The sequence below is a fragment of the Plectropomus leopardus genome, chromosome 3 (genome assembly GCF_026936395.1).
Source record: "Plectropomus leopardus strain MGB_pleo_1.0 chromosome 3, ASM2693639v1, whole genome shotgun sequence".
NCBI lineage: Eukaryota > Metazoa > Chordata > Actinopteri > Perciformes > Serranidae > Plectropomus > Plectropomus leopardus.
In genome coordinates, this window is record NC_142178.1 from 9,174,026 (window position 1) to 9,199,924 (window position 25,899).

Sequence of the window (25,899 nt, forward strand, 5' to 3'; positions counted from 1 at the left end):
TTTTTCCACGTTTTAATGCTATGGCATATTTCAGAACGCTATTTAATGCTATTTTGAGGTGTTTTCAGCTGTTTTTTGGACATGTCAAATTTTGACATTTTTGCCTTACTATAGCCTTGCTTTTTTGGTCATTTTTTAGACACACTATTTTATTGTGTTTTTGGCCATTTTTCCATGTTTTAATGCTATAGCGTGTTTCAGAACGCTATTTAATGCTATTTTGAGGTGTTTTCAGCTAATTTGCGGACATGTCAAATTTTGAAATTTTTGCCTTACTATAGCCTTGCTTTTTTGGTCATTTTTTCGACATGCAATATTATGCTGTTTTTGGCCATTTTTCCAAGTTTTAATGCTATGGCATGTTCCAGAACGCTATTTTATGCTCTTTTGAGGTGTTTTCAGCTAATTTTGGGACATGTCAAATTTTGAAATTTTTGCCATACTATAGCCTTGCTTTTTTGGTCATTTTTTAGACACACTATTTTATTGTGTTTTGGGCCATTTTTCCATGTTTTAATGCTATAGCGTGTTTCAGAACGCTATTTAATGCTATTTTGAGGTGTTTTCAGCTAATTTTCGGACATGTCAAATTTTGAAATTTTTGCCTTACTATAGCCTTGCTTTTTCGGTGATTTTTTCGACATGCTAAATTATGCTGTTTTTGGCCGTTTTTCCACGTTTTAATGCTATGGCATATTTCATAATGCTATTTAATGCTATTTTGAGGTGTTTTCATGTGTTTTTGGGACATGTCAGATGTTGACATTTTTGCCATACTATAGCCTTGCTTTTTCGGTCATCTTTTTGACATACTATGTTATGTTGTTTTGGGCCGTTTTTACATGTTTTATTGCTACAGCGTGTCTCAACACACTATTTTCTGCTGTTTTTAAGTGTTTTCAGCTGTTTTTTGGACATGTCAAATTTTGACATTTTTGCCTTACTATAGCCTTGCTTTTTCGGTCATTTTTTCGACATGCTATATTATGCTGTTTGTGGCCGTTTTTCCATGTTTTAATGCTATAGCGTGTTTCAGAACGCAATATAATGCTATTTTGAGGTGTTTTCGGCTAATTTTGGGACATGTCAAATTTTGAAATTTTTGCCATACTATAGCCTTGCTTTTTTGGTCATTTTTTAGACACACTATTTTATTGTGTTTTGGGCCATTTTTCCATGTTTTAATGCTATAGCGTGTTTCAGAACGCTATTTAATGCTATTTTGAGGTGTTTTCAGCTAATTTTCGGACATGTCAAATTTTGAAATTTTTGCCTTACTATAGCCTTGCTTTTTTGGTCATTTTTTCGACATGCAATATTATGCTGTTTTCTGCCATTTTTCCAAGTTTTAATGCCACGGTGTGTTTCAGAACGGTATTTCATGCTATTTTGAGGTGTTTTCATGTGTTTTTGGGACATGTCAGGTTTTGACATTTTTGCCGTACTATAGCCTTGCTTTTTCGGTCATTTTTTTGACATGTAATATTATTCTGTTTTCTGCCATTTTTCCAAGTTTTAATGCTATGGCGTGTTCCAGAACGCTATTTAATGCTATTTTGAGGTGTTTTAGGCTAATTTTGGGACATGTTAAATTTTGAAATTTTTGCCTCACTATAGCCTTGCTTTTTTGGTCATTGTTTCGACATGCTAAAATATGGTATTTTTGGCCATTTTTCCAAGTTTTAATATGATGGCGTGTTTCAGAACGCTATCTCATGCTGTCTTGAGGTGTCTTCAGCTAATTTTGGGACATGTCAAATTTTGATAATTTTGCCTTACTATAGCCTTGCTTTTTCGGTCATTTTTTCGACATGCTAAATTATGCTGTTTTTGGCCGTTTTTCCACGTTTTAATGCTATGGCGTATTTCATAATGCTATTTAATGCTATTTTGAGGTGTTTTAGGCTAATTTTGGGACATGCCAAATTTAGAAATTTTTGCCTCACTATAGCCTTGCTTTTTCGGTCATTTTTTAGACACACTATTTTATTGTGTTTTGGGCCATTTTTCCATGTTTTAATGCTATAGCGTGTTTCAGAACGCTATTTTATGCTCTTTTGAGGTGTTTTAGGCTAATTTTGGGACATGTCAAAGTTTTGAAATTTTTGCCTTACTATAGCCTTGCTTTTTTGGTCATTTTTTCAATATGCTATATTATGCTGTTTTTGGCCATTTTTCCAAGTTTTAATGCCACGGCGTGTTTCAGAATGGTATTTCATGCTATTTTGAGGTGTTTTCATGTGTTTTTGGGACATGTTAATTTTTGACATTTTTGCCTTACTATAGCCTTGCTTTTTTGGTCATTTTTTTGACATACTATATTATGTTGTTTTGGGCCGTTTGTACATGTTTTATTGCTATGGCGTGTCTCAGCACACTGTTTTCTGCTGTTTTTAAGTGTTTTCAGCTGTTTTTTGTACATGTCAAATTTTGACATTTTGCCTTACTATAGCCTTGCTTTTTGGTCATTTTTTCGACATGCTATCTTATGGTGTTTTGGGCCATATTTGACAAGAACCGTTTGGAGATGAACTGAAATGGATTACACAAGAGACCAAAGTAACAAACAAAGGATTTATTCAGAATAAGGAAACAAAAACACACTCTCTCAGAGGGAAAGCAAACACTAAAAATTACTCAATCGAGGCAGCAAAAACTGACAAAACAAAAATCACTCTAGCGAGGAAAAACTGCTAGTAACGAAAACAAAGATCTATCAAAGTGACAAAATAAAACAAGAAACTTGACCTGACTTTGAAGCAGGAGATAGCAACAAACAAAACATGACTAGACAACATTCTTAGCGCTTGGAAATGGCGCTGGTTCTCAGACTCGAAGGACATGGCATGACTATATATACAGAAGGTAAGGGGGGAATAGGTTGAGACAATCACACTGGCAGGAAAAAATACAAAGAGAGGAAGTCAGTCACCTGAAGCAAGAGGAGAGTTAGAATTTCAAAATAAAACAGGAAATCACGAGACAACATAAACACAAGAATAAAACAAAATAAGCATAATTTCCTAGACATGACAATATTTGCGTGTTTTAATGCTATGGCGTGTTTCAGAATGCTATTTCATGCTGTTTGAGGTGTTTTCAGCAAATTTTGGGCCATGTCAAATTTTGACATTTTTGCCATACTATAGCCTTGCTTTTTCGGTCATTTTTTCGACATGCTATACTATGCTGTTTTCGGCCATTTTTAAAGGTTTTAATGCTACGGCGTGTTTCAGAACGCTATTTCATGCTATTTTGAGGTGTTTTCAGCTGTTTTTTGGACATGTCAAATTTTGACATTTTTGCCATACTATAGCCTTGCTTTTCCGGTCATTTTTTCAACATGCTAAATTGTGGTGTTTTTGGACGTTTTTCCATGTTTTAGTGCTATGTGGTGTTTCAGAACGCTATATAATGCTATTTTGAGGTGTTTTAGGCTAATTTTGGGACATGTCAAATTTTGAAATTTTTGCCTTACTATAGCCTTGCTTTTTTGGTCATTTTTTCGACATGCTATACTATGCTGTTTTTGGCCATTTTTAAAGGTTTTAATGCTACAGCGTGTTTCAGAACGCTATTTCATGCTATTTTGAGGTGTTTTCATGTGTTTTTGGGACATGTCAAATTTTGAAATTTTTGCCTTACTATAGCCTTGCTTTTTCGGTCATTTTTTCGACATACTATATTATGCTGTTTTTGGCCATTTTTCCAAGTTTTAATGCTATGGCGTGTTCCAGAACGCTATTTTATGCTATTTTGAGGTGTTTTCAGCTAATTTTGGGACATGTGAAAGTTTGAAATTTTTGCCATACTATAGCCTTGCTTTTTCGGTCATTTTTTCGACATGCTAAATTATAGTGTTTTTGGCCGTTTTTCCACGTTTTAGTGCTATGGCGTGTTTCAGAACGCTATTTAATGCTATTTTGAGGTGTTTTAGGCTAATTTTGGGACATGTCAAATTTTTATAATTTTGCCTTACTATAGCCTTGCTTTTTCGGTCATTTTTTCGACATACTATGTTATGTTGTTTTGGGCCGTTTTTACATATTTTATCACTACGGCGTGTCTCAACACAGTATTTTCTGCTGTTTTTAAGTGTTTTCAGCTGTTTTTTGGACATGTCAAATTTTGACATTTTTGCCTTACTATAGCCTTGCTTTTTTGGTCATTTTTCGACATGCTAAATTGTGGTGTTTTTGGACGTTTTTCCATGTTTTAGTGCTATGTGGTGTTTCAGAACGCTATTTAATGCTATTTTGAGGTGTTTTCAGCTAATTTTGGGACATGTGAAAGTTTGAAATTTTTGCCTTACTATAGCCTTGCTTTTCCGGTCTTTGTTTCAACATGCTAAATTATGATGTTTTTGGACGTTTTTCCCACGTTTTAGTGCTACGGCGTGTTTCAGAACGCTATTTCATGCTATTTTGAGGTGTTTTCAGCTAATTTTGGGACATGTGAAAGTTTGAAATTTTTGCCATACTATAGCCTTGCTTTTCGGTCATTGTTTCAACATGCTAAATTATGATGTTTTTGGCCATTTTTCCCACGTTTTAGTGCTATGGCGTGTTTCAGAACGCTATTTAATGCTATTTTGAGGTGTTTTAGGCTAATTTTGGGACATATCAAATTTTGAAATTTTTGCCTTACTATAGCCTTGCTTTTTCGGTCATTTTTTCGACATGCTATACTATGCTGTTTTGGGCCATTTTTAAAGGTTTTAATGCTACGGCGTATTTCAGAACGCTATTTAATGCTATTTTGAGGTGTTTTCAGCTAATTTTGGGACATGTCAAATTTTGACATTTTTGCCATACTATAGCCTTGCTTTTCCGGTCATTTTTTCGACATGCTATACTATGCTGTTTTCGGCCATTTTTAAAGGTTTTAATGCTACGGCGTGTTTCAGAACGCTATTTCATGCTATTTTGAGGTGTTTTCATGTGTTTTTGGGACATGTCAAATTTTGAAATTTTTGCCTTACTATAGCCTTGCTTTTTCGGTCATTTTTTCGACATGCTATATTATGCTGTTTTTGGCCATTTTTCCAAGTTTTAATGCTATGGCGTGTTCCAGAACGCTATTTTATGCTATTTTGAGGTGTTTTCAGCTAATTTTGGGACATGTGAAAGTTTGAAATTTTTGCCATACTATAGCCTTGCTTTTCCGGTCTTTGTTTCGACATGCTAAATTATGATGTTTTTGGACGTTTTTCCCACGTTTTAGTGCTATGGCGTGTTTCAGAACGCTATTTAATGCTATTTTGAGGTGTTTTAGGCTAATTTTGGGACATGTCAAATTTTGAAATTTTTGCCTTACTATAGCCTTGCTTTTTCGGTCATTTTTTTGACATACTATATTATGTTGTTTTGGGCCGTTTTTACATGTTTTATTGCTACGGCGTGTCTCAACACACTATTTTCTGCTGTTTTTAAGTGTTTTCAGCTGTTTTTTGGACATGTCAAATTTTGACATTTTTGCCATACTATAGCCTTGCTTTTTCGGTCATTTTTTCGACATGCTAAATTGTGGTGTTTTTGGACGTTTTTCCACATTTTAGTGCTATGTGGTGTTTCAGAACGCTATTTAATGCTATTTTGAGGTGTTTTAGGCTAATTTTGGGACATGTCAAATTTTGAAATTTTTACCATACTATAGCCTTGCTTTTTCGGTCATTTTTTCGACATGCTAAATTCTGGTGTTTTTGGCCATTTTTCCACGTTTTAATGCTATGGTGTATTTCAGAACGCTATTTAATGCTATTTTGAGGTGTTTTAGGCTAATTTTGGGACATGTCAAATTTTGACATTTTTGCCATACTATAGCCTTGCTTTTTCGGTCATTTTTTCGACATGCTATACTATGCTGTTTTCGGCCATTTTTAAAAGTTTTAATGCTACGGCGTGTTTCAGAACGCTATTTCATGCTATTTTGAGGTGTTTTCATGTGTTTTTGGGACATGTCAAATTTTGAAATTTTTGCCTTACTATAGCCTTGCTTTTTTGGTCATTTTTTCGACATGCTATATTATGCTGTTTTTGGCCATTTTTCCAAGTTTTAATGCTATGGCGTGTTCCAGAACGCTATTTCATGCTATTTTGAGGTGTTTTCAGCTAATTTTGGGACATGTGAAAGTTTGAAATTTTGCCATACTATAGCCTTGCTTTTCGGTCTTTGTTTCGACATGCTAAATTATGATGTTTTTGGACGTTTTTCCCACGTTTTAGTGCTATGGCGTGTTTCAGAACGCTATTTAATGCTATTTTGAGGTGTTTTAGGCTAATTTTGGGACATATCAAATTTTGAAATTTTTGCCTTACTATAGCCTTGCTTTTTCGGTCATTTTTTCGACATGCTATACTATGCTGTTTTCGGCCATTTTTAAAGGTTTTAATGCTACGGCGTGTTTCAGAACGCTTTTTATTTCTATTTTGAGTTGTTTTCAGCTAATTTTGGACATGTCAAATTTTGAAATTTTTGCCATACTATAGCCTTGCTTTTTTGGTCATTTTTTCGACATGCTATACTATGCTGTTTTTGGCCATTTTTAAAGGTTTTAATGCTACGGCGTGTTTCAGAACGGTATTTCATGCTATTTTGAGGTGTTTTCATGTGTTTTTGGGACATGTTAATTTTTGACATTTTTGCCTTACTATAGCCTTGCTTTTTCGGTGATTTTTTCGACATGCTAAATTATGCTGTTTTTGGCCGTTTTTCCACGTTTTAATGCTATGGCGTGTTCCAGAACGCTATTTTATGCTATTTTGAGGTGTTTTCAGCTAATTTTGGGACATGTGAAAGTTTGAAATTTTTGCCATACTATAGCCTTGCTTTTCCGGTCTTTGTTTCAACATGCTAAATTATGATGTTTTTGGACGTTTTTCCCACGTTTTAGTGCTATGGCGTGTTTCAGAACGCTATTTAATGCTATTTTGAGGTGTTTTAGGCTAATTTTGGGACATATCAAATTTTGACATTTTTGCCATACTATAGCCTTGCTTTTTTGGTCATTTTTTCGACATGCTATATTATGCTGTTTTTGGCCATTTTTCCAAGTTTTAATGCTACGGCGTGTTTCAGAACGCTATTTCATGCTATTTTGAGGTGTTTTCATGTGTTTTTGGGACATGTCAAATTTTGAAATTTTTGCCTTACTATAGCCTTGCTTTTTGGTCATTTTTTCGACATGCTATATTATGCTGTTTTGGCCATTTTTCCAAGTTTTAATGCTATGGCGTGTTCCAGAACGCTATTTCATGCTATTTTGAGGTGTTTTCAGCTAATTTTGGGACATGTGAAAGTTTGAAATTTTTGCCATACTATAGCCTTGCTTTTCCGGTCTTTGTTTCGACATGCTAAATTATGATGTTTTTGGACGTTTTTCCCACGTTTTAGTGCTATGGCGTGTTTCAGAACGCTATTTAATGCTATTTTGAGGTGTTTTAGGCTAATTTTGGGACATATCAAATTTTGAAATTTTTGCCTTACTATAGCCTTGCTTTTTCGGTCATTTTTTCGACATGCTATACTATGCTGTTTTCGGCCATTATTAAAGGTTTTAATGCTACGGCGTGTTTCAGAACGCTATTTCATGCTATTTTGAGGTGTTTTCAGCTAATTTTGGGACATGTCAAATTTTGACATTTTTGCCATACTATAGCCTTGCTTTTTTGGTCATGTTTTCGACATGCTATATATTGCTGTTTTTGGCCATTTTTCCAAGTTTTAATGCCACGGCGTGTTTCAGAACGCTAGCTCATGCTGTGTTGAGGTGTTTTCAGCTAATTTTGGGAGATGTCAAATTTTGAAATTTTTGCCTTACTATAGCCTTGCTTTTTCTGTCATTGTTTCGACATGCTATATTATACTGTTTTTTGCCAATTTTTTCAAGTTTTAATGCTATGCCATGTTCCAGAACACTATTTTATGCTCTTTTGGGGTGTTTTCAGCTAATTTTGGGACATGTGAAAGTTTGAAATTTTTGCCATACTATAGCCTTGCTTTTCCGGTCTTTGTTTCAACATGCTAAATTATGATGTTTTTGGACGTTTTTCCCATGTTTTAGTGCTATGGCGTGTTTCAGAACGCTATTTAATGCTATTTTGAGGTGTTTTAGGCTAATTTTGGGACATGTCAAATTTTGAAATTTTTGCCTTACTATAGCCTTGCTTTTTCGGTCATTTTTTTGACATACTATATTATGTTGTTTTGGGCCGTTTTTACATGTTTTATTGCTACGGCGTGTCTCAACACACTATTTTCTGCTGTTTTTAAGTGTTTTCAGCTGTTTTTTGGACATGTCAAATTTTGACATTTTTGCCATATTATAGCCTTGATTTTTCGGTCATTTTTTCGACATGCTAAATTATAGTGTTTTTGGCCGTTTTTCCACGTTTTAGTGCTATGGCGTGTTTCAGAACGCTATTTAATGCTATTTTGAGGTGTTTTAGGCTAATTTTGGGACATGGCAAATTTGGAAATTTTTACCATACTATAGCCTTGCTTTTTCGGTCATTTTTTCGACATGCTAAATTCTGGTGTTTTTGGCCATTTTTCCACGTTTTAATGCTATGGTGTATTTCAGAACGCTATTTAATGCTATTTTGAGGTGTTTTCATGTGTTTTTGGGACATGTCAAATTTTGAAATTTTTGCCTTACTATAGCCTTGCTTTTTTGGTCATTTTTTCGACATGCTATATTATGCTGTTTTTGGCCATTTTTCCAAGTTTTAATGCTATGGCGTGTTCCAGAACGCTATTTTATGCTATTTTGAGGTGTTTTCAGCTAATTTTGGGACATGTGAAAGTTTGAAATTTTTGCCATACTATAGCCTTGCTTTTCCGGTCTTTGTTTCGACATGCTAAATTATGATGTTTTTGGACGTTTTTCCCACGTTTTAGTGCTATGGCGTGTTTCAGAACGCTATTTAATGCTATTTTGAGGTGTTTTAGGCTAATTTTGGGACATATCAAATTTTGAAATTTTTGCCTTACTATAGCCTTGCTTTTTCGGTCATTTTTTCAACATGCTATACTATGCTGTTTTCGGCCATTTTTAAAGGTTTTAATGCTACGGCGTGTTTCAGAACGCTATTTCATGCTATTTTGAGGTGTTTTCATGTGTTTTTGGGACATGTCAAATTTTGAAATTTTTGCCTTACTATAGCCTTGCTTTTTTGGTCATTTTTTCGACATGCTAAATTATAGTGTTTTTGGCCATTTTTCAAAGTTTTAATACGATGGCGTGTTCCAGAACGCTATTTTATGCTATTTTGAGGTGTTTTCAGCTAATTTTGGGACATGTGAAAGTTTGAAATTTTTGCCTTACTATAGCCTTGCTTTTCCGGTCTTTGTTTCGACATGCTAAATTATGATGTTTTTGGACGTTTTTCCCACGTTTTAGTGCTATGGCGTGTTTCAGAACGCTATTTAATGCTATTTTGAGGTGTTTTAGGCTAATTTTGGGACATGTCAGATTTTGACATTTTTGCCTTACTATAGCCTTGCTTTTTTGGTCATTTTTTTGACATACTATATTATGTTGTTTTGGGCTGTTTTGACATGTTTTATTTGTATGGCGTGTCTCAACACACTATTTTCTGCTGTTTTTAAGTATTTTCAGCTGTTTTTTGGACATGTCAAATTTTGACATTTTTGCCATATTATAGCCTTGCTTTTTCGGTCATTTTTTCGACATGCTAAATTCTGGTGTTTTTGGCCATTTTTCCACGTTTTAATGCTATGGTGTATTTCAGAACGCTATTTAATGCTATTTTGAGGTGTTTTAGGCTAATTTTGGGACATGTCAGATTTTGAAATTTTTGCCATACTATAGCCTTGCTTTTTCGGTCATTTTTTCGACATGCTATACTATGCTGTTTTCGGCCATTTTTAAAAGTTTTAATGCTACGGCGTGTTTCAGAACGCTATTTCATGCTATTTTGAGGTGTTTTCATGTGTTTTTGGGACATGTCAAATTTTGAAATTTTTGCCTTACTATAGCCTTGCTTTTTTGGTCATTTTTTCGACATGCTATATTATGCTGTTTTCGGCCATTTTTAAAGGTTTTAATGCTACGGCGTGTTTCAGAACGCTATTTCATGCTATTTTGAGGTGTTTTCAGCTAATTTTGGGACATGTCAAATTTTGAAATTTTTGCCTTACTATAGCCTTGCTTTTTCGGTCATTTTTTCGACATGCTAAATTGTGGTGTTTTTGGACGTTTTTCCACATTTTAGTGCTATGTGGTGTTTCAGAACGCTATTTAATGCTAGTTTGAGGTGTTTTAGGCTAATTTTGGGACATGTCAAATTTTGAAATTTTTACCATACTATAGCCTTGCTTTTTCGGTCATTTTTTCAACATGCTAAATTCTGGTGTTTTTGGCCATTTTTCCACGTTTTAATGCTATGGTGTATTTCAGAACGCTATTTAATGCTATTTTGAGGTGTTTTAGGCTAATTTTGGGACATGTCAGATTTTGACATTTTTGCCTTACTATAGCCTTGCTTTGTCAGTCATTTTTTCGACACACTATATTATTATGTTTTTGGCCATTTTTCCATGTTTTAATGCTATAGCGTATTTCAGAACACTATCTCATGCTGTGTTGAGGTGTTTTCAGCTAAGTTTGGGACATGTCAAATTTTGAAATTTTTGCCATACTATAGCCTTGCTTTTTTGGTCATTTTTTCGACATGCTAAATTGTGGTGTTTTTGGACGTTTTTCCATGTTTTAGTGCTATGTGGTGTTTCAGAACGCTATTTAATGCTATTTTGAGGTGTTTTAGGCTAATTTTGGGACATGTTAAATTTTGAAATTTTTGCCTCACTATAGCCTTGCTTTTTTGGTCATTTTTTCGACATGCTAAAATATGGTATTTTTGGCCATTTTTCCAAGTTTTCATGCTATGGCGTGTTCCAGAATGCTATTTCATGCTCTTTTGAGGTGTTTTCAGCTAATTTTGGGACATGTTAAATCTTGAAATTTTTGCCTTACTATAGCCTTGCTTTTTTGGTCATTTTTTCAACATGCTATATTATGCTGTTTTTGGCCATTTTTTTCAAGTTTTAATGCCACGGCGTGTTTCAGAACGGTATTTCATGCTATTTTGAGATGTTTTCATGTGTTTTTGGGACATGTCAGATTTTGACATTTTTGCCTTACTATAGCCTTGCTTTTTCGGTCATTTTTTCAACATACTATGTTATGTTGTTTTGGGCCGTTTTTACATGTTTTATTGCTACGGCGTGTCTCAACACACTATTTTCTGCTGTTTTTAAGTGTTTTCAGCTGTTTTTTGGACATGTCAAATTTTGACATTTTTGCCTTTCTATAGCCTTGCTTTTTTGGTGATTTTTCCGACATGCTAAATTATGCTGTTTTTGGCCGTTTTTCCACGTTTTAATGCTATGGCGTATTTCATAATGCTATTTAATGCTATTTTGAGGTGTTTTAGGCTAATTTTGGGACATGCCAAATTTAGAAATTTTTGCCTCACTGTAGCCTTGCTTTTTCGGTCATTTTTTAGACACACTATTTTATTGTGTTTTGGGCCATTTTTCCATGTTTTAATGCTATAGCGTGTTTCAGAACGCTATTTTATGCTCTTTTGAGGTGTTTTAGGCTAATTTTGGGACATGTCAAAGTTTTAAATTTTTGCTTTACTTGCTTTTTTGGTCATTTTTTCGACATGCTTTATTATGCTTTTTTTGGCCATTTTTCCAAGTTTTAATGCTACAGCGTGTTTCAGAACGGTATTTCATGCTATTTTGAGGTGTTTTCATGTGTTTTTGGGACATGTCAGATTTTGACATTTTTGCCTTACTTTGCCTTGCTTTTTCGGTCATTTTTTTGACATACTATATTATGTTGTTTTGGGCCGTTTGTACATGTTTTATTGCTATGGCGTGTCTCAGCACACTGTTTTCTGCTGTTTTTAAGTGTTTTCAGCTGTTTTTTGTACATGTCAAATTTTGACATTTTTGCCTTACTATAGCCTTGCTTTTTCGGTCATTTTTTCGACATGCTATCTTATGGTGTTTTGGGCCATATTTGACAAGAACCGAATTTGGAGATGAACTGAAATGGATTACACAAGAGACCAAAGTAACAAACAAAGGATTTATTCAGAATAAGGAAACAAAAACACACTCTCTCAGAGGGAAAGCAAACACTAAAAATTACTCAATCGAGGCAGCAAAAACTGACAAAACAAAAATCACTCTAGCGAGGAAAAACTGCTAGTAACGAAAACAAAGATCTATCAAAGTGACAAAATAAAACAAGAAACTTGACCTGACTTTGAAGCAGGAGATAGCAACAAACAAAACATGACTAGACAACATTCTTAGCGCTTGGAAATGGCGCTGGTTCTCAGACTCGAAGGACATGGCATGACTATATATACAGAAGGTAAGGGGGGAATAGGTTGAGACAATCACACTGGCAGGAAAAAATACAAAGAGAGGAAGTCAGTCACCTGAAACAAGAGGAGAGTTAGAATTTCAAAATAAAACAGGAAATCACGAGACAACATAAACACAAGAATAAAACAAAATAAGCATAATTTCCTAGACATGACAATATTTGCGTGTTTTAATGCTATGGCGTGTTTCAGAATGCTATTTCATGCTGTTTGAGGTGTTTTCAGCAAATTTTGGGCCATGTCAAATTTTGACATTTTTGCCATACTATAGCCTTGCTTTTTCGGTCATTTTTTCGACATGCTATACTATGCTGTTTTCGGCCATTTTTAAAGGTTTTAATGCTACGGCGTGTTTCAGAACGCTATTTCATGCTATTTTGAGGTGTTTTCATGTGTTTTTGGGACATGTCAAATTTTGAAATTTTTGCCTTACTATAGCCTTGCTTTTTTGGTCATTTTTTCGACATGCTATATTATGCTGTTTTTGGCCATTTTTCCAAGTTTTAATGCTATGGCGTGTTCCAGAACGCTATTTTATGCTATTTTGAGGTGTTTTCAGCTAATTTTGGGACATGTGAAAGTTTGAAATTTTTGCCATACTATAGCCTTGCTTTTCCGGTCTTTGTTTCGACATGCTAAATTATGATGTTTTTGGCCATTTTTCAAATTTTTAGTGCTATGGCATGTTTCAGAACGCTATTTAATGCTATTTTGAGGTGTTTTAGGCTAAGTTTGGGACATGTCAAATTTTGAAATTTTTGCCTTACTATAGCCTTGCTTTTTCGGTCATTTTTTTGACATACTATATTATGTTGTTTTGGGCCGTTTTTACATGTTTTATTGCTACAGCGTGTCTCAACACGCTATTTTCTGCTGTTTTTAAGTGTTTTCAGCTGTTTTTTGGACATGTCAAATTTTGACATTTTTGCCATACTATAGCCTTGCTTTTTCGGTCATTTTTTCGACATGCTAAATTGTGGTGTTTTTGGACGTTTTTCCATGTTTTAGTGCTATGTGGTGTTTCAGAACGCTATTTAATGCTATTTTGAGGTGTTTTAGGCTAATTTTGGGACATGTCAGATTTTGACATTTTTGCCTTACTATAGCCTTGCTTTTTTGATCATTTTTTCAACATGCTATATTATGCTGTTTTTGGCCATTTTTCCAAGTTTTAATGCCACGGCGTGTTTCAGAATGGTATTTCATGCTATTTTGAGGTGTTTTCATGTGTTTTTGGGACATGTCATATTTTGACATTTTTGCCTTACTATAGCCTTGCTTTTTCGGTTATTTTTTCGACATACTATACTATGTTGTTTTCGCCATTTTAAAGGTTTTAATGCTACGGCGTGTTTCAGAACGCTATTTCATGCTATTTTGAGGTGTTTTCATGTGTTTTTGGGACATGTCAAATTTTGACATTTTTGCCTTGCTTTTTCGGTCATTTTTTCGACATGCTAAATTCTGGTGTTTTTGGACGTTTTTCCATGTTTTAGTGCTATGTGGTGTTTCAGAACGCTATTTAATGCTATTTTGAGGTGTTTTAGGCTAATTTTGGGACATGTCAAATTTTGAAATTTTTGCCATACTATAGCCTTGCTTTTTTGGTCATTTTTTCGACATGCTATACTATGCTGTTTTTGGCCATTTTCCATGTTTTAGTGCTACGGCGTGTTTCAGAACGCTATTTCATGCTATTTTGAGGTGTTTTCATGTGTTTTTGGGACATGTCAAATTTTGAAATTTTTGCCTTACTATAGCCTTGCTTTTTTGGTCATTTTTTCAACATGCTATATTATGCTGTTTTTGGCCATTTTTCCATGTTTTAATGCTATAGCGTATTTCAGAACGCTATTTAATGCTATTTTGAGGTGTTTTCAGCTAATTTTGGGACATGTCAAATTTTGACATTTTTGCCTTACTATAGCCTTGCTTTTTCGGTCATTTTTTCGACATGTTAAATTATGGTGGTTTTGGCCGTTTTTCCACGTTTTAATGCTATGGTGTATTTTAGAACGCTATTTAATGCTATTTTGAGGTGTTTAAGGCTAATTTTGGGACATGTCAAATTTTGAAGTTTTTGCCTTACTATAGCCTTGCTTTTTTGGTCATTTTTTCGACATGCTATATATTGCTGTTTTTGGCCATTTTTCAAAGTTTTAATTCGATGGCGTGTTTCAGAATGCTATCTCATGCTGTGTTGAGGTGTTTTCAGCTAAGTTTGGGACATGTCAAATTTTGAAATTTTTGCCTTACTATAGCCTTGCTCTTTTGGTCATTTTTTCGACACACTATATTATTGTGTTTTTGGCCATTTTTCCATGTTTCAATGCTATAGCGTATTTTAGAACGCTATTTAATGCTATTTTGAGGTGTTTTGGGCTAATTTTGGGACATGTCAAATTTTGACATTTTGCCATACTATAGCCTTGCTTTTTGGTCATTTTTTCGACATGCTATATATTGGTGTTTTTGGCCATTTTTCAAAGTTTTAATGCTATGTGGTGTTTCAGAATGCTATCTCATGCTATTTTGAGGTGTTTTAGGCTAATTTTGGGACATGTCAGATTTTGAAATTTTTGCCATACTATAGCCTTGCTCTTTTGGTCATTTTTTCGACACACTATATTATTGTGTTTTTGGCCATTTTTCCATGTTTTAATGCTATAGCGTATTTTAGAACGCTATTTAATGCTATTTTGAGGTGTTTTGGGCTAATTTTGGGACATGTCAGATTTTGAAATTTTTGCCTTACTATAGCCTTGCTTTTTTGGTCATTTTTTCGACATGCTAAATTATGCTGTTTATGGCCATTTTTCCAAGTTTTAATGCTATGGCGTGTTCCAGACCGCTATTTTATACTCTTTTGAGGTGTTTTCAGCTAATTTTGGGAAATGTCAGATTTTGAAATTTTTGCCTTACTATAGCCTTGCTCTTTTGGTCATTTTTTCGACACACTATATTATTGTGTTTTTGGCCATTTTTCCACGTTTTAATGCTATGGTGTATTTCAGAACGCTATTTTATGCTATTTTGAGGTGTTTAAGGCTAATTTTGGGACATGTCAAATTTTGAAGTTTTTGCCTTAGTATAGCCTTGCTTTTTTGGTCATTTTTTCGACATGTTAAATTATGGTGGTTTTGGCCGTTTTTCCACGTTTTAATGCTATGGTGTATTTCAGAACGCTATTTAATGCTATTTTGAGGTGTTTTAGACTAATTTTGGGACATGTCAGATTTTGAAATTTTTGCCATACTATAGCCTTGCTTTTTTGGTCATTTTTTCGACATGCTATATATTGCTGTTTTTGGCCATTTTTCAAATTTTTAGTGCTATGGCATGTTTCAGAACGCTATTTAATGCTATTTTGAGGTGTTTTAGGCTAAGTTTGGGACATGTCAAATTTTGAAATTTTTGCCTTACTATAGCCTTGCTTTTTTGGTCATTTTTTCAACATGCTATATTATGCTGTTTATGGCCATTTTTCCAAGTTTTAATGCTATAGCGTATTTCAGAACGCTATCTCATGCTGTGTTGAGGTGTTTTCAGCTAATTTTGGGAAATGTCAGATTTTGAAATTTTTGCCTTACTATAGCCTTGCTTTTTCGGTCATTTTTTCGACATGTTAAATTATGGTGGTTTTGGCCGTTTTTCCACGTTTTAATGCTATGGTGTATTTCAGAACGCTATTTAATGCTATTTTGAGGTGTTTAAGGCTAATTTTGGGACATGTCAAATTTTGAAGTTTTTGCCTTACTATAGCCTTGCTTTTTTGGTCATTTTTTCGACATGCTATATATTGCTGTTTTTGGCCATTTTTCAAAGTTTTAATTCGATGGCGTGTTTCAGAACGCTATCTCATGCTGTGTTGAGGTGTTTTCAGCTAATTTTGGGACATGTCAAATTTTGACATTTTTGCCTTGCTTTTTTGGTCATTTTTTCAACATGCTATATTATGCTGTTTTTGGCCATTTTTCCATGTTTTAATGCTATAGCGTATTTCAGAACGCCATTTAATGCTATTTTGAGGTGTTTAAGGCTAATTTTGGGACATGTCAAATTTTGAAAATTTTGCCTTACTATAGCCTTGCTTTTTCGGTCATTTTTTCGACATGTTAAATTATGGTGGTTTTGGCCGTTTTTCCACGTTTTAATGCTATGGTGTATTTCAGAACGCTATTTAATGCTATTTTGAGGTGTTTTAGGCTAATTTTGGGACATGTCAAATTTTGACATTTTTGCCATACTATAGCCTTGCTTTTTTGATCATTTTTTCGACATGCTATATATTGCTGTTTTTGGCCATTTTTCAAATTTTTAGTGCTATGGCATGTTTCAGAACGCTATTTAATGCTATTTTGAGGTGTTTTAGGCTAAGTTTGGGACATGTCAAATTTTGAAATTTTTGCCTTACTATAGCCTTGCTTTTTTGGTCATTTTTTCGACATGCTATATATTGCTGTTTTTGGCCATTTTTCCAAGTTTTAATGCTATAGCGTATTTTAGAACACTATTTAATGCTATTTTGAGGTGTTTTAATAATTTTGGGAAATGTCAAATTTTGACATTTTTGCCTTACTATAGCCTTGCTTTTTTGGTCATTTTTTCGACATGCTAAATTATGCTGTTTATGGCCATTTTTCCAAGTTTTAATGCTATGGCGTGTTCCAGACCGCTATTTTATACTCTTTTGAGGTGTTTTCAGTTAATTTTGGGAAATGTCAGATTTTGAAATTTTTGCCTTACTATAGCCTTGCTTTTTCGGTCATTTTTTCGACATGTTAAATTATGGTGGTTTTGGCCGTTTTTCCACGTTTTAATGCTATGGTGTATTTCAGAACGCTATTTAATGCTATTTTGAGGTGTTTAAGGCTAATTTTGGGACATGTCAAATTTTGAAGTTTTTGCCTTACTATAGCCTTGCTTTTTTGGTCATTTTTTCGACATGCTATATATTGCTGTTTTTGGCCATTTTTCAAAGTTTTAATGCTATAGCGTATTTCAGAACGCTATCTCATGCTGTGTTGAGGTGTTTTCAGCTAAGTTTGGGACATGTCAAATTTTGAAATTTTTGCCTTACTATAGCCTTGCTCTTTTGGTCATTTTTTCGACACACTATATTATTGTGTTTTTGGCCATTTTTCCATGTTTTAATGCTATAGCGTATTTTAGAACGCTATTTAATGCTATTTTGAGGTGTTTTGGGCTAATTTTGGGAAATGTCAAATTTTGACATTTTTGCCTTACTATAGCCTTGCTTTTTTGGTCATTTTTTCGACATGCTAAATTATGCTGTTTATGGCCATTTTTCCAAGTTTTAATGCTATGGCGTGTTCCAGACCGCTATTTTATACTCTTTTGAGGTGTTTTCAGTTAATTTTGGGAAATGTCAGATTTTGAAATTTTTGCCTTACTATAGCCTTGCTTTTTCGGTCATTTTTTCGACATGTTAAATTATGGTGGTTTTGGCCGTTTTTCCACGTTTTAATGCTATGGTGTATTTCAGAACGCTATTTAATGCTATTTTGAGGTGTTTAAGGCTAATTTTGGGACATGTCAAATTTTGAAGTTTTTGCCTTACTATAGCCTTGCTTTTTTGGTCATTTTTTCGACATGCTATATATTGCTGTTTTTGGCCATTTTTCAAAGTTTTAATTCGATGGCGTGTTTCAGAATGCTATCTCATGCTGTGTTGAGGTGTTTTCAGCTAATTTTGGGACATGTCAAATTTTGACATTTTTGCCTTACTATAGCCTTGCTTTTTCGGTCATTTTTTCGACATGTTAAATTATGGTGGTTTTGGCCGTTTTTCCACGTTTTAATGCTATGGTGTATTTCAGAACGCTATTTAATGCTATTTTGAGGTGTTTTAGACTAATTTTGGGACATGTCAAATTTTGACATTTTTGCCATACTATAGCCTTGCTTTTTTGATCATTTTTTCGACATGCTATATATTGCTGTTTTTGGCCATTTTTCAAATTTTTAGTGCTATGGCATGTTTCAGAACGCTATTTAATGCTATTTTGAGGTGTTTTAGGCTAAGTTTGGGACATGTCAAATTTTGAAATTTTTGCCTTACTATAGCCTTGCTCTTTTGGTCATTTTTTCGACACACTATATTATTGTGTTTTTGGCCATTTTTCCATGTTTTAATGCTATAGCGTATTTTAGAACGCTATTTAATGCTATTTTGAGGTGTTTTGGGCTAATTTTGGGACATGTCAAATTTTGACATTTTTGCCTTACTATAGCCTTGCTTTTTTGGTCATTTTTTCGACATGCTATATTATGCTGTTTATGGCCATTTTTCCAAGTTTTAATGCTATGGCGTGTTCCAGACCGCTATTTTATACTCTTTTGAGGTGTTTTCAGCTAATTTTGGGAAATGTCAGATTTTGACATTTTTGCCGTACTATAGCCTTGCTTTTTCGGTCATTTTTTTGACATACTATATTATGTTGTTTTGGGCCGTTTTTACATGTTTTATTGCTACGGCGTGTCTCAACACACTATTTTCTGCTGTTTTTAAGTGTTTTCAGCTGTTTTTTGGACATGTGAAATTTTGACATTTTTGCCATACTATAGCCTTGCTTTGTCGGTCATTTTTTCGACACACTATATTATTGTTTTTTTGGCCATTTTTCCATGTTTTAATGCTATAGCGTATTTCAGAACGCCATTTAATGCTATTTTGAGGTGTTTTAGGCTAATTTTGGGACATGTCAAATTTTGAAATTTTTGCCTTACTATAGCCTTGCTTTTTCGGTCATTTTTTCGACATGTTAAATTATGGTGGTTTTGGCCGTTTTTCCAAGTTTTAATGCTATGGCGTGTTCCAGAACGCTATTTCATGCTCTTTTGAGGTGTTTTCAGCTAATTTTGGGACATATGAAATTTTGACATTTTTGCCATACTTTTTGCCTTGCTTTGTCGGTCATTTTTCGATACACTATATTATTGTGTTTTGGGCCGTTTTTACATGTTTTATTGTTACGGCGTGTCTCAACACACTATTTTCTGCTGTTTTTAAGTGTTTTCAGCTAATTTTGGGACATATCAAATTTTGACATTTTTGCCATACTATAGCCTTGCTTTTTTGGTCATTTTTTCGACACACTATTTTATTGTGATTTTGGCCATATTTCCATGTTTTAATGCTATAGCGTATTTCAGAACGCTATTTAATGCTATTTTCAGGTGTTTTAGGCTAATTTTGGGACATGTGAAATTTTGAAATTTTTGCCTTACTATAGCCTTGCTTTTTTGGTCATTTTTTCGACATGCTATATTATGCTGTTTTGGGCCGTTTTTACATGTTTTATTGCTACGGCGTGTCTCAACACACTATTTTGTGCTGTTTTTAAGTGTTTTCAGCTGTTTTTTGGACATGTCAAATTTTGACATTTTTGCCATACTATAGCCTTGCTTTTTCGGTCATTTTTTCGACATGCTAAATTATGGTGTTTTTGGCCGTTTTTCCACATTTTAGTGCTATGTGGTGTTTCAGAACGCTATTTCATGCTCTTTTGAGGTGTTTTCAGCTAATTTTGGGACATGTCAAATTTTGAAATTTTTGCCTTACTATAGCCTTGCTGTTTTTGGCCATTTTTCCAAGTTTTAATGCTATGGCGTGTTCCAGAACGCTATTTCATGCTCTTTTGAGGTGTTTTCAGCTAATTTTGGGACATATCAAATTTTGACATTTTTGCCATACTATAGCCTTGCTTTTTTGGTCATTTTTTCGACATGCTAAATTATGGTGTTTTTGGCCGTTTTTCCAAGTTTTAATGCTATGCCATGTTCCAGAACACTATTTTATGCTCTTTTGGGGTGTTTTCAGCTAATTTTGGGACATGTCAAATTTTGACATTTTTGCCATACTATAGCCTTGCTTTTTCTGTCATTTTTTCGACATGCTAAATTATGGTGTTTTTGGCCGTTTTTCCACATTTTAGTGCTATGGCGTGTTTCAGAACGCTATTTCATGCTCTTTTCAGGTGTTTTCAGCTAATTTTGGGACATGTCAAATTTTGAAATTTTTGCCTTACTATAGCCTTGCTTTGTCGGTCATTTTTCGATACACTATATTATTGTGTTTTGGGCCGTTTTTACATCTTTTATTGCTATAGCGTGTCTCAACACACTATTTTCTGCTGTTTTTAAGTGTTTTCAGCTAATTTTGGGACATATCAAATTTTGACATTTTTGCCATACTATAGCCTTGCTTTTTTGGTCATTTTTTCGACATGCTATATTATGCTGTTTTTTGCCATTTTTCCAAGTTTTAATGCCACGGTGTGTTTCAGAACGGTATTTCATGCTATTTTGAGGTGTTTTCATGTGTTTTTGGGACATGTCAGATTTTGACATTTTTGCTGTACTATAGCCTTGCTTTTTGGTCATTTTTTGACATACTATATTATGTTGTTTTTGGCCATTTTCAAAGTTTTAATTGATGGCGTGTTTCAACACACTATCTCATGCTGTGTTTTGAGGTGTTTTCAGCTAATTTTGGGACATATCAAATTTTGACATTTTTGCCATACTATAGCCTTGCTTTTTTGGTCATTTTTTCGACATGCTAAATTATGGTGTTTTTGGCCGTTTTTCCACGTTTTAGTGCTATGGCGTGTTCCAGAACGCTATTTTTTCCTCTTTTGAGGTGTTTTCAGCTAATTTTGGGACATGTCAAATTTTGACATTTTTGCCATACTATAGCCTTGCTTTTTCGGTCATTTTTCGACATGCTAAATTATGGTGTTTTTGGCCGTTTTTCCACATTTTAGTGCTATGGCGTGTTTCAGAACGCTATTTCATGCTCTTTTCAGGTGTTTTCAGCTAATTTTGGGACATGTCAAATTTTGAAATTTTTGCCTTACTATAGCCTTGCTTTGTCGGTCATTTTTCGATACACTATATTATTGTGTTTTGGGCCGTTTTTACATCTTTTATTGCTATGGCGTGTCTCAACACACTGTTTTCTGCTGTTTTTAAGTGTTTTCAGCTAATTTTGGGACATATCAAATTTTGACATTTTTGCCATACTATAGCCTTGCTTTTTTGGTCATTTTTTCGACATGCTATATTATGCTGTTTTCTGCCATTTTTCCAAGTTTTAATGCCACGGTGTGTTTCAGAACGGTATTTCATGCTATTTTGAGGTGTTTTCATGTGTTTTTGGGACATGTCAGATTTTGACATTTTTGCTGTACTATAGCCTTGCTTTTTCGGTCACTTTTTTTGACATACTATATTATGTTGTTTTGGGCCGTTTTTACATGTTTTATTGCTACGGCGTGTCTCAACACACTATTTTCTGCTGTTTTTAAGTGTTTTCAGCTAATTTTGGGACATATCAAATTTTGACATTTTTGCCATACTATAGCCTTGCTTTTTCGGTCATTTTTTCAACATGCTAAATTATGGTATTTTTGGCCGTTTTTCCACGTTTTAGTGCTATGGCGTGTTCCAGAACGCTATTTTTTCCTCTTTTGAGGTGTTTTCAGCTAATTTTGGGACATGTCAAATTTTGACATTTTTGCCATACTATAGCCTTGCTTTGTCGGTCATTTTTTCGACACACTATATTATTGTGTTTTTGGCCATTTTTCCATGTTTTAATGCTATGGCATGTTTCAGAACGCTATTTAATGCTATTTTGAGGTGTTTTAGGCTAATTTTGGGACATGTCAAATTTTGACATTTTTGCCTTACTATAGCCTTGCTTTTTTGGTCATTTTTTCAACATGCTATATTATGCTGTTTTGGGGCGTTTTTCCACGTTTTATTGCTATGGCATGTTTCAGAATGCTATTTTCTTTTGTTTTGAGGTGTTTTCAGCCTTTATTGGGACATGTCAAATTTTGAAATTTTTGCCTTGCCTTGCTTTTTTGGTCATTTTTTCGACATGCTATATTATTGTGTTTTTGGCCATTTTTCCATGTTTAAATGCTGTGCGTATTTCATAATGCTATTTAATGCTATTTTGAGGTGTTTTAGGCTAATTTTGCGACATGTCAAATTTTGACATTTTTGCTGTGCTATTGCCTTGCTTTTTTGGTCATTTTTTCAACATGCTATATTATGCTTTTTTTGGCCGTTTTTCCAAGTTTAATTGCTATGGCATGTTTCAGAACACTATTTTCTATTGTTTTGAGGTGTTTTCAGCTGTTATTGGGACATGTCAAATTTTGACATTTTTCCTTACTATAGCCTTGCTTTTTCTGTCATTTTTTCAACATGCTGTATTATGCTTTTTTTGGCCGTTTTTCCAAGTTTAATTGCTATGGCATGTTTCAGAATGCTATTTTCTTTTGTTTTGAGGTGTTTTCAGCCTTTATTGGGACATGTCAAATTTTGAAATTTTTGCCTTGCCTTGCTTTTTCTGTCATTTTTTCGACATGCTATATTATTGTGTTTTTGGCCATTTTTCCATGTTTAAATGCTGTGCGTATTTCATAATGCTATTTAATGCTATTTTGAGGTGTTTTAGGCTAATTTTGCGACATGTCAAATTTTGACATTTTTGCTGTGCTATTGCCTTGCTTTTTTGGTCATTTTTTCAACATGCTATATTATGCATTTTTTGGCCATTTTTCCAAGTTTTAATGCTATGGTGTGTTTCAGAACGTTATTTTATGCTGTGTTGAGGTGTTTTCAGCTAATTTTAGGACATGTCAAATTTTGACATTTTTCCTTACTATAGCCTTGCTTTTTCTGTCATTTTTTCAACATGCTGTATTATGCTTTTTTTGGCCGTTTTTCCAAGTTTAATTGCTATGGCATGTTTCAGAACACTATTTTCTTTTGTTTTGAGGTGTTTTCAGCTGTTATTGGGACATGTCAAATTTTGAAATTTTTGCCTTACTATAGCCTTGCTTTTTCTGTCATTTTTTTGACACACTATATTATGTTGTTTTGGGCCGTTTTTACATGTGTTATTGCTATGGCGTGTCTCAAGAAACTATTTTGTGCTGTTTTTAAGTGTTTTCAGCTGTTTTTTGGACATGTCAAATTTTGACATTTTTGCCTTACTATAGTCTTGCTTTTTCGGTCATTTTTTCGACATGCTATATTATTCTGCTATGGCGTGTCTCAACACACTATTTTCTGCTGTCTTGCTGTGTTTTCAGCTAATTTTGGGACATGTCAAATTTTGACATTTTTGCCTTACTATAGCCTTGCTGTTTCTATCATTCTTTCAACATGCTATACTATGGTGTTTTTGGCCATTTTCCCACGTTTTAATGCTATTGTGTATTTCAGAATGCTATTTAATGCTATTTTGAGGTGTTTTAGGCTAATTTTGGGACATGTCAAATTTTGAAATTTTTGCCTTGCTTTTTTAGTCACTTTTTCGACATGCTATATTATGCTGTTTTTGGCCATTTTTCCAAGTTTTAATGCTATGGCGTGTTTCAGAGCGCTATTTTATGCTGTGTTGAGGTGTTTTCAGGTAATTTTGGGACAGGTCAAATTTTGACATTTTTGCCTTACTATAGCCTTGCTTTTTCTGTCATTTTTTGGACATGCTATATAATGCTGTTTTGGGCCGTTTTTACATGTAAAAATGTGATGGCATTTCCCATTAAGCTATTTTATGCCATTTTAAGGTGTTTTCAGCTAATTTTTGGTCATTTTTTCGACATGCTATATTGTGGTGTTTTGGGCTATTTATACACGTTTTAATGCTTTGGCTTGTCTTAGCACGGTATATCATGCCTTTTTGAGTTTTTTTCAGCCGCATTTGAGATAGTCAAATTTTGACATTTTTTGCCTCACTATAGCCTTGCTCTTTTGTGTTTTTTTCAACATGCTGTATTTTCGTGTTTTGGGTCCATCCATCCCTCCATTTTCTTCCACTTATCTGGAGTCGGGTCGTGATTCGCTTGCCAGTGAGTGTCTGATGGCTGACCCTTGGACCACGGTGCAAGGTCAGGCGGGGACCTAGTTGTGCTGACCCTTGACATCGAAGACTGGCTCTTGGGATGTGGATCATTGCCTCTCTTGCTGGAAAGGAACTGGAGATGGTGCAGGAAGTGGAGCATTACCAACTAGATACTGTATAAGGTACAAGGTATATTCCATTTGTTTTTTACATGGTTTTAGACAAAAAATGAAATGTAGTGTATGTGTACGCTATTTAATGCTCACCTCACGCACGGCACCGGTTCTGAATCCAAACTCCTGGAGGTGGGCTAGACTCTTGCCTTTTCCAGCATTAGCAGGATTATATATCTTGTCTGGCCTGGGAACAATTTAGGGTCCCCCAGGAGGAGCTGGAAAGTGTTGTTGGGGAGAGGGACATCTGAAATGCTTTGCTTGGTCTGCTGTCCCTGCGACCCGGCCCTGGATAAGTGGAGGACATATTATACTATGACTGAAATGTCTAGTTTCATGTTCTTTCATAAGCAGTCAGCCTGACTGTCAGCCATTGGACTATATAATTTATCACTAAACCACGGATTATAAGTACCTTTTTTTTAATCAATGACATTCAAGCAAACAATCTTTAAATCAATTCAATTTGCGATCGTTTTGGTCTTTGTTACACCTCATCAACATTTCCATTTCCATTTTTAATTATGTGTCGCATTATAATTTGAGAGACAATACAGTGTGCTGTGTGTATTTTGTTTACTACATGTATCCTTAAGTGTTCAGCACATCCCCAAGGTGATTCATCAAGGTCATTTATAATAACTACTCACTGGAATGCACTGCACAGTGAAAAAGCCTCTCAAAGGTTATTCAGATAGCTGGAGAGAAAGTCAAAAAGAATGAGGGCCCTGTTGTGTTGAGGCTTGTAGGTAACGGTGGTACAGTTTGCTGATGTTTGTGGGAGCTGCGATATTACAATGGGTATTTTGTTGTGCTTGTGTGCCATGGGCCAACTTTGCCCGGCCAAGAAAGGAGATACTGTTAAAGTACTGTGTTGCTGGACCACTGAAAGAAGCGCCATGATGTCACAGAGAGACTACAAATGTTACTGTGGGGTTTATACGTGCAACATGTGCATTTCTCACAGTATTGGCACTAGAAAAACAATTACATTTAAATAAACTTTCACCAGTTTTCTCAATTGATTTGACAGAAAAATCAGTGGTCTATGTAGCTTGATATAAGTATTAGTTCATTACTACAGAGTTTACACACATGCAATAACATCAGCCTATAAGATATGATTTGTGGTTATCATTAAAGTACACTGGAAAAGTAGTTCAAATCAGCTCTGTTTCAACCAGATACTGCATTAAAAATGCTACTTAGACATACAAATAATACTTGGGACCAATTTTTCAGCCTTTTTTTGCAGATAATACTTCTGTACTTCTATTTGGGTAAAACATTGATTGCAGAAATACCTCTAACGGGGTATTTCACTCAAATGAAAGCTTCAAATACTGTTTTCCACCACTGCAGTCTGCAGCTTCACTATGTTTTTACTATCCTGTTTCAGATTTACATACAT

General features: G+C 34.5%; 2 long non-coding RNA genes across 2 annotated transcripts in view; one reads left to right on the plus strand and one right to left on the minus strand.

Annotated features, from left to right (window-relative positions):
* Window positions 1-25,899, plus strand: part of LOC148189900 (uncharacterized) — a 42,510-nt gene that overhangs the window by 8,068 nt on the left and 8,543 nt on the right. The gene's annotated exons all lie outside the window — the stretch shown is intronic.
* On the minus strand, window positions 12,108-24,491 carry LOC148189901 (uncharacterized). Its single transcript, XR_015776199.1, has 2 exons — window positions 24,343-24,491; window positions 12,108-12,479 (listed from the first exon to the last, which is right to left on the minus strand). It is a non-coding gene; the product is annotated as an uncharacterized LOC148189901 (long non-coding RNA).